This window comes from Thalassophryne amazonica, chromosome 10, assembly GCF_902500255.1.
Source record: "Thalassophryne amazonica chromosome 10, fThaAma1.1, whole genome shotgun sequence".
NCBI lineage: Eukaryota > Metazoa > Chordata > Actinopteri > Batrachoidiformes > Batrachoididae > Thalassophryne > Thalassophryne amazonica.
In genome coordinates, this window is record NC_047112.1 from 96144324 (window position 1) to 96161435 (window position 17112).

General features: G+C 43.3%; 2 protein-coding genes across 3 annotated transcripts in view; both read left to right on the forward strand.

Moving 5' to 3' along the window:
• The window catches only part of LOC117518161 (proteasome subunit beta type-11-like), a 56676-nt gene that overhangs the window by 26179 nt on the left and 13385 nt on the right, over positions 1–17112 (forward strand). The gene's annotated exons all lie outside the window — the stretch shown is intronic.
• Positions 819–17112, forward strand: part of LOC117519239 (cadherin-24-like) — a 178740-nt gene continuing 162446 nt past the window's right edge. For both annotated transcript variants that reach the window (XM_034180557.1, XM_034180558.1), the window contains exon 1: positions 819–936. The gene's annotated coding sequence lies outside the window, so the exon portion shown is untranslated. The remainder of the gene's footprint in view (positions 937–17112) is intronic.

Consider the following 17112-nt stretch of genomic DNA (forward strand, 5'->3'; position numbering starts at 1 on the left):
ACACATGCAACCCGGTCGGCGCTTGTGCGTGCGTGTACTACCAAAAAAAGACTGTGTACGTCCTCAGTGTTCAGCTTTTCATTCCAACTTCCTGCCAGCAACCTCCAGACAGCACAGTGGATTTATTATGTGTGTGCGTGCACGCACGCATCGTGTGTGTGTTCGTGCACGCCGCGCATGTGTGTGAATGAGCACGTGCAGGCGCGCATGCACAAGCAGATGTGTGTGCGTGCATGCACAAGGACATGTGCGCATGCATGCGTGTGTGTGCGTGTGCGCGCACGTGTGCAGAGTGCAATGGTACCAAAAGTACGGAACGAAATTTGCACTCTAAATGGAACCAAGCTGCACTCTAAATGCAATGCAACACAAATGGGATGAATTAATCCATGTCATGTGACAAACAAAGCACCAATCAAATGACAAAGATCCACTCAGCCTATATAAATATATATACTCCTATATTGGTATTGGGGAAAAAAGTATCATTCAGGAATTGGTATTGAAGTAAAGGTATCATCGCTTGGATCTGGTATCAAACATTTTTAATATGCAGTTCTAGAGAGTTCACAAATGGTGCAACTGACAGAAGAGAGAATTACATTTAATGATTTACTGTTTGTCAAAGTGGATCATAAGAGAACTAAGGAGCATTTTACTGAAAACATTACAGATGGTGTGGTTCGGTTTTTCAGAGCGAGAGAACAAAAGCAGAAGAGAATTAAACCCACGTGTAGGATTGTCCGAAAATAATGGATCTGTAGGATGACTGCTCAGAGAGAGCGAGAGAGAGAGAGAGAGAGAGAGAGAGAGAGAGAGAGAGAGAGAGAGAGAGAGAGAGAGAGAGAGAGAGAGAGAGAGCAGACCTGACGGTGGGTTCAGATCAGCCTCGGGTCTGGATCAGCTCGGATCCGGTAAACCGGCTGTGATCATACGGTAAGTCCTCCGCTACTTTTTCTTCCTCTGTGATTTAGCTGTTTGTTGTTGTTTATCGTTCAGTCTTTTAATTTGGGAGCTGCAGTCGCGGTCTGTGAGTGTTAATATGGATAAAGAGGGAGAGGAAACCTTTATTCCTATGTCATAAACAGGTGTTTCACATATTCTAAGTGTTTTGGTGAAACAACCGTTTTCTTAGTGACAACACATGCTAAAAGCTGTGGTGGTGTGTTATCTGTTTATTTATTTATTTATTAAATAAATAATTAAAGGCGCGCATTTAGTTCCTATTTATTTGCCGCGCGCGCTCTCAGCGTTCCCGCGCTTAAAAATGATTGACAGGATTCTTGACATATAACACCCCCCCCCCCCCAAAAAAAAAAAAAAAAAAAAACTTGTTTTAACAGTAACACCAATTCAGTTAATAGACATCCAAAGCACTATAGATTTCAAACACACGATCTAAAATTTTAATAATTATTTATCATTATGAACCAAATTCAAAATGAAAACATACAGAAAGCATTCCACTGTAAATTTTGCAGTGTTAAAATGGGTTCATTGAGTATTTATGGTCCCAGTCCAAATAGTATTAAATCAACACAAATAATTAATTTATTTTGCTCTGGGTTGCCAAAGCAGACCCAGTATAGAACAATATTTTAATTTGGCACAGATTTTGCACCCTTCTTGACATAACTTCATGGAAAATGGTGGAACTACTGAACATCTCTTTGGGAAGCAAGCATGCTAATCGCCAGAGGTGGAATGAAGTCACTGTCAAGTCATTCTTAAGTCATCAATCTGCAAGTCCCAAGTCAAGTCTCAAGTCAGCTTATAAACACTTGGTGGTCATTATGACTTGACTTGACTTGGGACTTGGTGATTCATGACTTGAGAGTGACTTGATGGTGACTTCGTCCCACCTCTTCTAATTGGTGACAACTGTCCTCCCATATAGTGTTGAATCAACACTTTAGTGTTAAATCAACAGGTGGCACTAACAAAAAAACAGGAGGCCGAGCTGGAGATGTTGCAGTTTTCTTTGGGAGTGACGAGGATGGACAGGATTAGGAATGAACATATCAGAAGGACAGGAGAGGTAGGACAATTTAGAGACAGTCAGAGAGGCAAAATTAAGATTTTTTTGGACATATTCAGGGGAGGGACCAGGGGTATACAGGGAGAAGGATGCTGAGGATGGAGGCACCAGGCATGAGGAGAAGAGGGAGGCCAAAGAGGAGGTTTGTGGATGTGCTGAGGGAGGACATGCAGGTGGATGGTGTGACAGAGGACAGGGTGAAATGGAGATGGATGTCCTGCTGTGGTGAAAGTTAACGGGGCGCAGCTGAAAGATCAAGAAGAGTCATTTTAACTTGCAGTTACTTTAACTTAGTGAAACCTGTTGTATGTTCTCACACATGATTACATAGCAGTCATTTGTCCTTCAAGAACTGAGTTCACCTGATTCAAACAAAAATTCACATTATTTCCATCCCTATAGCTCACTGAACACAATTTGCAGTTAAACCTGACAAGTTTACTTTACTTTAAAAAAATGTGGAACCTGATTGCCTGGAAAAAGATAAGCAAGGAACAAGTACTTCATTTAGAAAAAAAATTAAATGGAAAAAGTACTTGTTCCTTATTATGTGTTTCCAGTAAAGTCAACTTGTCAGGTTTTACAGTGTATATTACATTCAAATCAAATCAAATCAATTTCATTTATATAGCGCCAAATCACAACAAACAGTTGCCCCAAGGTGCTTCATATTGCAAGGCAAAGCCATACAATAATTACAGAAAAACCCCAACTGTCAAAACGACCCCCTGTGAGCAAGCACTTGACGACAGTGGGAAGGAAAAACTCCCTTTTAACAGGAAGAAACCTCCAGCAGAACCAGGCTCAGGGAGGGGCAGTCTTCTGCTGGGACTGGTTGGGGCTGAGGGAGAGAACCAGGAAAAAGACATGCTGTGGAGGGGAGCAGAGATCGATCACTAATGATTAAATGCAGAGTGGTGCATACAGAGCAAAAACAGAAAGAAACACTCAGTGCATCATGGGAACACCCCAGCAGTCTAAGTCTATAGCAGCATAACTAAGGGATGGTTCAGGGTCACCTGATCCAGCCCTAACTATAAGTTTTAGCAAAAAGGAAAGTTTTAAGCCTAATCTTAAAAGCAGAGAGGGTGTCTGTCTCCCTGATCCGACTTGGGAGCTGGTTCCAGAGGAGAGGAGCCTGAAAGCTGAAGGCTCTGCCTCCCATTCTACTCTTACAAACCCTAGGAACTACAAGTAAGCCTGCAGTCTGAGAGCGAAGCGCTCTATTGGGGTGATATGGTACTATGAGGTCCCTAAGATAAGATGGGACCTGATTATTCAAAACCTTATAAGTAAGAAGAAGAATTTTAAATTCTATTCTAGAATTAACAGGAAGCCAATGAAGAGAGGCCAATATGGGTGAGATATGCTCTCTCCTTCTAGTCCCCGTTTCAGGGGACTTTTAGGACAACCTGGTAATAATGAATTACAATAGTCCAGCCTAGAGGAAATAAATGCATGAATTAGTTTTTCAGCATCACTCTGAGACAAGACCTTTCTAATTTTAGAGATATTGCGCAAATGCAAAAAAGCAGACCTACATATTTGTTTAATATGTGCATTGAATGACATATCCTGATCAAAAATGACTCCAAGATTTCTCACAGTATTACTAGAGGTCAGGGTAATGCCATCCAGAGTAAGGATCTGGTTAGACACCATGTTTCTAAGATTTGTGGGGCCAAGTACAATAACTTCAGTTTTATCTGAGTTTAAAAGCAGAAAATTAGAGGTCATCCATGTCTTTATGTCTGTAAGACAATCCTGCAGTTTAGCTAATTGGTGTGTGTCCTCTGGCTTCATGGATAGATAAAGCTGAGTATCATCTGCGTAACAATGAAAATTTAAGCAATGCTGTCTAATAATACTGCCTAAGGGAAGCATGTATAAAGTGAATAAAACTGGTCCTAGCACAGAACCTTGTGGAACTCCATAATTAACCTTAGTCTGTGAAGAAGATTCCCCATTTACATGAACAAATTGTAATCTATTAGATAAATATGATTCAAACCACCGCAGCGCAGTGCCTTTAATACCTATGGCATGCTCTAATCTCTGTAATAAAATTTTATGGTCAACAGTATCAAAAGCAGCACTGAGGTCTAACAGAACAAGCACAGAGATGAGTCCACTGCCTGAGGCCATAAGATCATTTGTAACCTTTACTAATGCTGTTTCTGTACTATGATGAATTCTAAACCCTGACTGAAACTCTTCAAATAGACCATTCCTCTGCAGATGATCAGTTAGCTGTTTTACAACTACCCTTTCAAGAATTTTTGAGAGAAAATTACATTACATTAATGCATTATACATTGTATATTAAATACAATTTATATGATTATTAAGATTGTGACTTATTTTGTTGTTTTTAACACTGACTGCACATCCAGCAGATGTGAGCTGGCCTTATGGAACCCATGCACTGTAGTTCCACGGTGTAGCAGCTCTCACCTCACCACCACACCAGCTCAGAAATCACCGGCCTCAGTTCAAATCTTCGTGGAACTTACGTCTTCAAGACTTTCCAGAGGTTTATTCCACATCAAATGGACTTGTTGGATTTCAGATGTTTCTTCACTCAGTCATATGACTTCTTCGAATAATTGAAGAGGACTGACAAGTGAAGAGCTCACTTGGATGACAAGTGAAATGTCTTGAAGACCAACAAAAAGTCCAGGGGCCTCATGTACAGTACAAAGACATATGCACAAAAACGTGGCATACGTCCATCTCCACACTAACGTTCAGATGTATCAAAAGTGAAATGGCCGACGTACACGTTTCTACAGCTATTGGTCCACTGCCAACATGTAGAGGTGATGCTGGGAAACTGTTAATAGCGTGAAAACAAGACATCAGAGTGATGTGCACATCAGAGACACAGTGATGAGCAATTAACGCACCCACGTGTTTGCAGTTATACGCTGGATATAAAAGCATGCACAAAGTGATGCATAAAATGGCACTAACAATGGCTGCGTTAGCGTTGTTAGAGGACCTTGCAAATGGTGCGATCCGATGTGAGCGTGTATTCAGGGAAAGTCAGGATTTACTTGCAAATGACGATAACTGGCTCATAAACCGATTTTGATTAACAAGGCCAGTGTTACTGGAGTTGTGCACAGCCGCAGAACAGTGGTTGGCCCAGAGCGCAATATGGCAAGGAGCCAGGGGTTGTCTGTGCCCACACAGGTGCTGACCATGCTGGGTTTCCTGGCAACAAAGGTATTCCAGTGGGAGCTGACCCATCAGTCAGGAATGTGCCAGTCAACCTTGAGCCAAGCCATGCCAGCTGTGTGGAATGCAATCATCCAAATGTCATCACGGTACATCACATCCCAACATTAATGCACAAGTTGCAGTGAGAGCCGGTGTCGCTGTCTGAACAGTTCCTCTCTCTGGTCATAGCATCTGATCCCTTGAATTTCTCCCCCCTCAGGGGTTGAAATTCTAAATTGTTTCCAGACAGCATGAAGTTTGATCATATTGGCAATATCATGTTATGAATCCCTTATCTAAATTATCTAAATATTAAGGAATAAAATTATAGTGGTGCCAAAGAAAATTCTTTCTCTGACTTAAAATATTCAGTGGCACTATAACTTTAAGTGCACTTGTTTCCAGTGCAGAAGCTTTCTGGTTCAAGGCCACCACCTCTCCTGTTCTTCATGTAATCTAGAGTTGCATCAGAAAGAGCCTCTGGCATAGAATTTGTACCAAATCAACATGCAGATCTACTGTGGTGAAACAAGGGAGAAGCTGAAGGAAATTACTTTTAATAAATTCCAAATCACTCTTCCCTGATTTTTTTTTTTTTTTTTTTGTCACTGACACAATTCTATTGTTGAGGTCAGAAGCTTCAGACATTCGGAAAGATCTGAAATAAAAAAAAAACTTCTGGAAAAAGTACATTCATAAGCTTACCTCGGAGACAAGGAGGAGCCTTTTTGCACTTATACCACAGTAGAGTTTGGCTATAGGCTCAGTTATCTTCTGGGCTAAATGAGGGAGCATCAGCTACAACATTTTGGCCATGTGGACCGTTTCTCTGTGCATTGTCCAGCATGCAGGCACTTGAGTGCTGAGGACCATAGTAGCTGGAGAAGGCCAAGGGGACACTCATGTTTCACCTGCCTGCAGTAAATAGATGGTTATTTTAGAGATGTGGGAATAGACCGGTTGTCTGCCTTGGTGTTTGCCATCTAGGACCAAAGGTGGTTCAACAGCACATGCTACCAGACTTGACTGAATACAAATTGCACAAGTGACATTTGCCCGTGGATTACAAAATAAGGGTTTGTTTTCTTTCTTTCTTTCTTTCTTTCCTGAAATACCAAACTGTGCCACTTGTACAAAAAAAAAACTGTCAGCTTTATGGGAGATTCAAGAACTGTACAAGCAGCAAGAAAATCACTTGTGTAGGAGAATAACTACAACTAATATCATATTATCATTATGATATTATCAATATCAACATCATCATACATTATGATATTATCAATATCAACATCATCATATTACGACCGGTGCCTGCAGCACAAAATCAAAATCAAATCAAATCAATTTTATTTATATAGTGCCAAATCACAACAAACAGTTGCCCCAAGGCGCTTTATATTGTAAGGCAAAAACCATACAATAATTACAGAAAAACCGCAACGGTCAAAACGAACCCCTATGAGCAAGCACTTGGCGACAGTGGGAAGGAAAAACTCCCTTTTAACAGGAAGAAACCTCCAGCAGAACCAGGCTCAGAGAGGGGCAGTCTTCTGCTGGGACTGGTTGGGGCTGAGGGAGAGAACCAGGAAAAAGACATGCTGTGGAAGAGAGCAGAGATCAATCACTAATGATTAAATGCAGAGTGGTGCATACAGAGCTTAAAGAGAAAGATACACTCAGTGCATCATGGGAACCCCCCAGCAGTCTAAGTCTATAGCAGCATAACTAAGGGATGGTTCAGGGTCACCTGATCCAGCCCTAACTATAAGCTACAGCTATATAGCAACTATATAGCTATAAGCTATAGTAACAGTAAGTTATTATCAGGAAGTCACAAATCAAGTCACGGCAAAGTGCGTATGCTTTTCAGTTTATATACACAACAAACTACTAATAAATGTGCTCAAAAGTTCAAAATTTTAAAGGTCAAACTACGGGTCGGGGGGGAAGGGGGGGATCATTTCTGAGCAGCACCAGTTGTGAGAAAATCAGTTTGTTGAATTCCGAACAAATACAAAAAAAGAAGGAAAAAAGTAGACTTTTCCAACTGACTATGATATATATATATATATATATATATATATATATATATATATATATATATATATATATATATATATATATATATATATACACATTGTGATAATTAAAAACTAAGAAAAAACTTTAACATACGCTACAGTTACTATCACAGCTTGGGCAACAATGTAAAATACAGATATTTATCTAAATTAGAGGCTACAGGACTGCAGTCATACCCAGACACATGTAACTAGCCAGCGGGCACTGTGCAGTGAGTGGCCTTGGGTTTTAGCCTGTTTGTTAGAGTGTACGCCGCCCATGCTCAAGGTCATAAGCTCATGCGCTGTGCATGACAGACATAACACATGTTGCACAAGCAACCAGCAGATGTTTGCAAGGGGGACTCCAAAAAGCAACAACAACAAAGTGGAACACGACAACAATGCTAATTTATGACAATTCCTCCTCAGTATTTACAGTGAGGCAAATAAGTATTTGATCCGCTGTCGATTTTGCAGGTTTTCCCACCTACAAAGAATAGAGAGGTCTGTAATTTTTATCGTAGGTACACTTCAACTGTGAGAGACAGAATGTAAAAAAAAAAAAATAAATAATCAGAAAATCATATTGTATGATTTTTAAATAATTAATTACCGTTTTATTGCATGAAATAAGTATTTGATAACCAACCAACCAGCAAGAATTCTGGCTCTCACAGATCTGTTAGTTTTTCTTTAAGAAGCCCTCTTATTCTGCACTCTTTACCTGTATTAATTGCACCTGTTTGAACTTGTTACCTGTATAAAAGACACCTGTTCACACACTCAATCAATCACACTCCAACCTGTCCACCATATCCAAGACCAAAGAGCTGTCTAAGGACACCAGGGACAAAACTGTAGACCTGCACAAGGCTGGGATGGACTACAGGACAACAGGCAAGCAGCTTGGTAGAAGACAACTGTTGGTGCAATTATTAGAATAAATATAAGCCCATATTGATTAAACTGCATAGCAAAGCCTATTAAATAATAATAATGATGATAATGGTTTCCTCACCATCAACACCACCACCCTGAAAAAAGTGGCTGAGCGGAAAACAAAAAATGGCCCAAACCTGGTGTCGGGATTTGTTGCGTGAATAACAAACAAGTCAACAATGTAAAAACAGATCAAACAGTCTGGTGCCCAGGGGAGGAAAAAAGAAAATTCAAGGAGGAAAAACAGGACCAGCTGAGGTACAGTAAAAAAAAAAGTCTGACAAATTATTTTTTTTCCGCTGCATTGCACCAGTGTTAATGTGCCGTCGCTAATTCCTAACTCCTCAGGCATTTCGGTGTGAGGTTGGCCTAAACTGACCGAACCCAAAATAAACTGTTTGGTTGGGGTGGGAATAGTTTAGAAGAGGCTTTGAGCGGAGTTTCTCCCCGTCATTTTGACACACATCGATCCTCAGTGTCAGCAGTTACATTCAACCCAACTTCGGGGTCTGGGGGTTATGGCTGGGGTTTGGGGAAGGGACACACTTACGTTATGGTTATGTTTAGTGTTAAGAGAAGGGGCAGGGTGAGAAATAGTAAAATTAAAAAAATTTAAAAAACACATCACAAAAATGTCACTCATTTCATGACGGAGGCATGAAAAAGCGTGAGATTGGGCTGGAAATGTCACGTGGTTAAGCAAAGCTAAAGTTTTCCCTGCTTGTAATAGCTAAAAAAAAAGCTATAACATAGGTGTAATCTTATTTGTTTATTTGTGTTTATTTGAGCTTTTACATGTATGAATTTTTTCACGACATCAAAAAAATAAATAAAAATTCAGGCTTTTATATTAATATTTCTAAAATGATCCCCTGTTTTAAACTCACAGTGAAAAGTAATCTTTGCATCATGAGTTAAAAGAAATTCAAAATCTAAAAACCAAAATGATGGTGTGAATAAGTAAGTGCCCCCTTTAGTGGAACACAAACCATCACTTTTGCATCCAGTTTTCTTCAGACAGGTCAGGGGATGGATACATGAACATTTCAAAGACACTGAATATGTCTTGGACTTTATTTTGCATCAGTGATGTAGAAATACAAACAGTATGACACTCTTTGGTAAATCTGTTCTCAAAAACTGAGTGACTGTGCAAGAAGGAGATAAATTCATGATGCAGAGATTACTTTTCACTATGAGTTTAAAGGGCACCATTTTCAAAGTTTTAATACAAAAAGCCTGAGTTTTTTATTTGTTCTTTGATGTCTTAAAAAATTTCAAATGTGTAAAAGCTCAAGGGTGCACAAACCTTTTCACAGAACTGTATTGCAGATTATTATCACTTACTGAGGCGTTGCTGGGCCGGTAGCATAGATTTACATTTACGCTGCCTGTCCATACCTATTGGGTAGCGGGCGGGTATCCCAATACCCGCCTGCTGTGCATAATGTGATGACGTCATATCATGCGCAACACAAGAACTGTCTGCAGACGATAACATGAAAAGGCGAGAAGTGTGTGTTGGACCCAATATGGATTTTCTGGATGATTTTATCATGGATAGTATGACAGTGAACAGCAGCCAAAGCAGCTAGGTTGATGAGGACACCCTGGCGAATCTGGAGAACAGCGCGGTACCAGCCAACACAACAAAAGTTAAAATGGGCCAACTTTTTATGTATAAGTTTGCTGGGTGTCGTGCGTTTTGAAACGACATTAAATATTGTTAATGATTCCACGTGTTCTGTATCTCAGTATGCGATAATAATGCAAATAGCATGCAGTTGTTGTGCGGTATGCATTTTCTGAGTCCCTCCGTCCATGCCCAGTCACCCAAAATGACCGATATTCGCCCGAGTTAGACGAGGGTGAATATCTGTCATGCATGTTATTGTATTAATAGGTACCTGATGGTGTCACAGACTCCTCTTTTGAGGTATTTAAGCGTAAACCGTGTGGTCTCTAAACAGCTCTCATATGATGATGTCATAGACGAGTTTGCTGCAAGGAAAATAAGGAGAGAGAAGCTGTAGCAACAAGTGATTTGACGGTGAGAAGATGGTTTCTAGGTTTCTAAGTGCAAGGTTTCTAATTTGTTCTACGTGTTCTAAACTGTTTAATTGAATTGTTTGACATTATATTCTATTTAAAACAGACTGATTTAGGTTTTTTTGTGAGTGTGTATGTAAATGTGTGTTTGGAGGGGGGGGCAATATTAAAATGCCTAGAGTGCCAAGTTGCATATAGGGCCGACACCGCTCGACACCCAAAGCGATCAAAGGGAATAATGCGATTATTAACCATCAGATGACAAATTAAAGCCTCTTACCTCATTCTAAAGTCAGTTTTAAGCAGAAAAGAGGCAATAATCAGAGAACTGCTGCTGACGCTCCGAAATGACGCATGCACAGTGAAGACAGGGGGGGAGCGATTTTTAAGGGGGATTGTTCTGGATTCCAGGTTGTCAATCAGATGAGAGTCTACGAATCCCCCTGGATGGAATGTTAGTCCAGGTTACTTCCCAAGCCAAAGCAGGGGCGCATTTACTGGGAGAACTGAGACAAGGTATCTTGTCCAAGGACACAGACAAATAGCACAAGCAAGATTTCAACCCAGGCTTGCATACTGTCGGTCTAGCCACTGACCTACCTTCTCTAAAACATGACTTGAATGAATGATTGAAATCCTTTTTTTATTTAATGTCATTTTCCCCTCTCTTCTGTGAGTCACAGTTGGCTCATACCATTAAGGATACATTTTTTTTAAATATTTAATCTTGCAACAGATCATTTCATTTTTTTTATTTTTCCCCCCCATCATTTTTTTAATGGGTCACAATATTATTGATAACAGTAAAGCCTCGCATGCAACTTGTATGTGTGGCATATAGAAGCCCAACTGGCCACTATCCATCACAAACACTGCAAGGTGGCTGGCGAGTGTTTTGCACTTGTCCGAAACACTCATCACTCAGCTTCAGTAACTCTCTCCACACATACACACACACACTGTCTGTGTGACAAACTGGAATGCACCAGGTTGTTCAGAAACTTCAAATCCATGATCAAACAGGGACAAAGTTGATAAAAGCACTGGTCAGGAAGCAGCAGACGATGCTCTGCTCCAAACGGCACTGAACCCTGCACACGCAGCCATCACACGGTGCACATGCTGGTATTGACGGCGTGTGCAGGTGGTTGCTACTAACATGCTATGCACACACTTTCTGTGTGAGAGGAGCAAAACAGCTGTAAAAACATCAGACAGCACTGACACCATGCAGGACTTTTCATGAATTAAACAATATACTGACTAAATGTGAGTGGCATTAATGTACAGTACATAATGAGATGTTTCTGTGTAGGCTCTCAGTTGTCCAGGTGGTTTCCATAGTAGAGAAGCTTGAATCTTCGACTGGACTTGGTTGCTTGACGTGAGGACGTTTCACTTCAAATCACAGAAGCTTCCTCAGCTAAAATTCTTGCTCTGGTAGTCTGACTTCCGTCTTGACTCTTGCAGAGAAGAAGAAAACCTAAATGAATAAAGGAGGGGTCTGGTTAGGTTAAAAAACTCCAGCTTTTGTTGGCTTCTGGTTTATTCTTCTCTACAAGAGTCAAGACAGAAGTCAGACTACCAGAGCAAGAAGTTTAGCTGAGGAAGCTTCTGTGATTTGAAGTGAAACGTCCTCACGTCAAGCAACCCAGTCCAGTCGAAGATTCAAGCTTCTCCACTATATATAATGAGATGCTTCATAAAATGCATAAATATGAGGAGTTGCAGCAGTGTGACATTGGCCCCACTCCACAGGCGGGGCCCCCTTCAGCCACACAGGTAGCCCTTAGCTAAAGTGTCATTTTTATTTTATTTATTTATGTATGTATTTATTTTTGCCTGAACCTTTGGAGCCGTGCAGTGTTCTTAACCAATCACATTTTGAGATTAAATGATGTCACTGTGTTCAGAGGGTGCTGACTGACCTTGATGTGTGTGTGTGTGTGTGTGTGTGTGTGTGTGTGTGTGTGTGTGTGTGTGTGTGTGTGTGTGTGTGTGTGTGTGTGTGTGTGTGTGTGTGTGTGTTTAAAAGGAGGGAGTATTCAAATGTCTGTCAGTGCCCAAATATCTGTTGCTACACTTCAGCAGGAGTTACTGGTCCGTGGTTCTTTAAAGGTCTTTATTTTGCTCAGATTTTTGAGCAAATGCAAATGCAAAAAAAGAGGAAAAATGTTTGACAACATGATGTTGTGAAAGTGTCGTGACACGGACCCACAACAGGGGGCGTTAATGAACGGACAATGGATAAGCCAAAAAGTAACAATTTAATGTTGTGAATCGCACAACAACGTACAGACAATAACAATATGGTGGACTGTCAATCATACACCAGGTGACGTGTGGGCAGGCTCGACGATAGAAGACGCCTGGAGAGAGAAGAACCGTATTCCCACACAGCTTTCAACACCAACGGAGCTGAAGAACACCGGAGCCGCCAAGCCCTGCGCCCCAGGTGGCCGCTGTCTTCAGCAGTCAGACCCGGTACTGCTGGCAGAAAACAGAGACAGTCCAGATGAGTGTGAGTTCACACACTCAGTGGTCCACGATCTGTACACAGTTAGGAGGGAGAACCTCCACCTCCAAATTACACACTCGTGCAGCTCCTGATTAACCACTTATTTCTTTGGAGTGTGAGGCGCAGTCGTCGCAGTCACACCAAACGCCAAAATCCCAGATAAGGGAACAACCACAGGACAATGGCTGCAAATGAGATTAGATTGTTACACAACGTGTCAGTCAGCAGAGAAATTACCTGAATGGTAGTTGATTTCTCGGCGAGGAGGTGGAGTTGCAGTCCGGTCTTTGTAGTGGTGGTGATGGGTGACAGCTTGTGTTGATTGATGACAGCTGTCACCTCCAGCAAAGCCGACGCCCTCTCGTGCTTGAAGCCCGCACTTCAAGCAGGGCACCATCTTGTGGTGGTGGGCCAGCAGTACCTCCTCTTCAGCGGCCCACACAACGGGACCCCCCCCTCAACGGGCGCCTCCTGGCGCCCGACCAGGCTTGTCCGGGTGCCGCCGGTAGAAGTCGGCCAGGAGGGCCGGGTCCAGGATGATGCTCCTCTTCACCCAGGAGCGTTCTTCGGGTCCATACCCCTCCCAGTCCACCAAATACTGGAACCCCCGGCCCTTCCGACGGACGTCCAGGAGCCGGCGCACGGTCCAAGCCGGCTCCCCGTCGATGATCCGGGCAGGAGGCGGCGCCGGTCCGGGGGCACAGAGGGGTGACACGTGGTGAGGTTTGATGTGGGACACATGGAAAACCGGGTGGATCCGCAGTGAAGCTGGCAGCTTCAGCTTCACTGCGGCTGGACTGAGGACCTTGAGGATAGGGAAAGGTCCGATGTATCTGTCCTTCAACTTTTGGGATTCCACTTGCAGGGGGATGTCCTTTGTAGAAAGCCAAACCTCCTGCCCAGGCTGGTACGCAGGGGCCGGGGCACGCCGGCGGTCTGCATGGTTCTTGGCCCTCGTCCGGGCTTTGAGCAGGGCAGAGCGGGCGGTACGCCACACCCGACGGCACCTTCTCAGATGGGCCTGGACCGAGGGCACCCCGACCTCTCCCTCCACTAGCGGGAACAATGGGGGCTGGTACCCCAAACACACTTAAAATGGGGAGAGGCCGGTGGCAGACGAGACTTGGCTGTTATGAGCGTACTCGATCCAGGCCAGATGGTCACTCCAGGCCGTCGGGTGTGCGGAGGTCACGCAACGGAGGGCCTGCTCCAGTTCCTGGTTTGTCCGCTCTGCCTGCCCGTTTGTCTGGGGGTGGTACCCAGACGAGAGACTGACGGTGGCCCCCAGTTCCCCACAGAAACTCCTCCAGACCTGGGAGGAGAACTGAGGACCACGATCCGAGACAATGTCTGATGGAATCCCATGCAGACGCACAACGTGGTGGACCAGGAGGTCTGCAGTCTCCTGGGCCGTCGGGAGCTTCGGGAGGGCCACGAAGTGGGCCGCCTTGGAAAACCGGTCCACTATCGTTAGGATGGTGGTGTTTCCCTGGGACGGCGGGAGGCCCGTGACAAAGTCCAGGCCGATATGAGACCAGGGGCGACGAGGCACTGGCAGAGGCTGGAGGAGGCCTTGGGCCTTATGATGGTCAGCTTTGCCCCTGGCGCAGGTGGTGCAGGCCTGGACATACTCCCGGACGTCGGCTTCCATAGACGCTCACCAGAAGCGCTGCCGGACCACTGCCACGGTTCTTCGCACCCCTGGGTGACAGGAGAGCTTGGAACCGTGACAGAAGTCAAGGACCGCAGGTGGGACGTACAGTTTGTTCTTCGGACCGGTCCCTGGGTCCGGGCTCCGTGTCAGGGCCTCCCGGACGGTCTTCTCCACGTCCCAGGTAAGGGAGGCCATGACAGTGGACTTGGGGATGATGGTGTCAGGGGGGTCTGACAGCTCAGTCTTGACCTCCTCTTCGTGCACCCGGGACAGGGCATCAGATCGTTGGTTCTTTGTCCCGGGGCGGTAGGTGATCCGGAAGTCAAAACGCCTGAAGAACAGCGACCAGCGGGCTTGCCTGGGGTTCAGACGCTTCGCGGTCCGGATGTACTCCAGGTTCCGATGGTCCGTGAAAACTGTAAATGGTACCGATGCTCCCTCCAACAGGTGTCTCCACTCTTCAAGAGCCTCCTTCACCGCAAGAAGTTCCCGATTGCCGACGTCATAGTTCCGTTCAGCTGGGGTCAACCTGCGGGAAAAGTAGGCACATGGATGGAGAACCTTGTCGGACTCCCCGCTCTGGGATAGCACGGCTCCTATCCCTGAGTCAGAGGCATCCACTTCAACAACAAACTGGCGCTTGGGATCGGGCTGCACCAGAACTGGTGCAGTTGAGTACCGGCATTTCAACTCCCTAAACGTGGCTTCGCACCGATCCGACCAGGTGAAGGGGACTTTTGTGGAGGTCAGGGCTGTCAGGGGGCTAACTACCTGACTGTAGCCCTTGATGAACCTCCGGTAGAAATTTGCAAAACCGAGGAACTGTTGTAGTTTCCTACGGTTCGTTGGTTGGGGCCAATCTCTCACCGCCGCAACCTTGGCCGGATCAGGGGCGACGTATTTACAGTGAGGCAAATAAGTATTTGATCCGCTGTCGATTTTGCAGGTTTTCCCACCTACAAAGAATAGAGAGGTCTGTAATTTTTATCGTAGGTACACTTCAACTGTGAGAGACAGAATGTAAAAAAAAAAAATAAATAATCAGAAAATCATATTGTATGATTTTTAAATAATTAATTACCGTTTTATTGCATGAAATAAGTATTGATAACCAACCAACCAGCAAGAATTCTGGCTCTCACAGATCTGTTAGTTTTTCTTTAAGAAGCCCTGTTATTCTGCACTCTTTACCTGTATTAATTGCACCTGTTTGAACTTGTTACCTGTATAAAAGACACCTGTCACACACTCAATCAATCACACTCCAACCTGTCCACCATATCCAAGACCAAAGAGCTGTCTAAGGACACCAGGGACAAAACTGTAGACCTGCACAAGGCTGGGATGGACTACAGGACAACAGGCAAGCAGCTTGGTAGAAGACAACTGTTGGTGCAATTATTAGAATAAATATAAGCCCATATTGATTAAACTGCATAGCAAAAGCCTATTAAATAATAATAATGATGATAATGGTTTCCTCACCATCAACACCACCACCCTGAAAAAAGTGGCTGAGCGGGAAAAACAAAAAATGGCCCAAACCTGGTGTCGGGATTTGTTGCTGTGAATAACAAACAAGTCAACAATGTAAAAACAGATCAAACAGTCTGGTGCCCAGGGGAGGAAAAAAGAAAATTCAAGGAGGAAAAAACAGGACCAGCTGAGGTACAGTAAAAAAAAAAGTCTGACAAATTATTTTTTTTCCGCTGCATTGCACCAGTGTTAATGTGCCGTCGCTAATTCCTAACTCCTCAGGCATTTCGGTGTGAGGTTGGCCTAAAACTGACCGAACCCAAAATAAACTGTTTGGTTGGGTGGGAATAGTTTAGAAGAGGCTTGAGCGGAGTTTCTCCCCGTCATTTTGACACACATCGATCCTCAGTGTCAGCAGTTACATTCAACCCAACTTCGGGGTCTGGGGGTTATGGCTGGGGTTTGGGGAAGGGACACACTTACGTTATGGTTATGTTTAGTGTTAAGAGAAGGGGCAGGGTGAGAAATAGTAAAATTAAAAAAATTTAAAAAACACATCACAAAAATGTCACTCATTTCATGACGGAGGCATGAAAAGCGTGAGATTGGGCTGGAAATGTCACGTGGGTTAAGCAAAGCTAAAGTTTTCCCTGCTTGTAATAGCTAAAAAAAAGCTATAACATAGGTGTAATCTTATTTGTTTATTTGTGGTTTATTTGAGCTTTTACATGTATGAATTTTTCACGACATCAAAAAAATAAATAAAAATTCAGGCTTTTATATTAATATTTCTAAAATGATCCCCTGTTTTAAACTCACAGTGAAAAGTAATCTTTGCATCATGAGTTAAAAGAAATTCAAAATCTAAAAACCAAAATGATGGTGTGAATAAGTAAGTGCCCCCCTTTAGTGGAACACAACCATCACTTTTGCATCCAGTTTTCTTCAGACAGGTCAGGGGATGGATACATGAACATTTCAAAGACACTGAATATGTCTTGGACTTTATTTTGCATCAGTGATGTAGAAATACAAACAGTATGACACTCTTTGGTAAATCTGTTCTCAAAAACTGAGTGACTGTGCAAGAAGGAGATAAATTCATGATGCAGAGATTACTTTTCACTATGAGTTTAAAGGGCACCATTTTCAA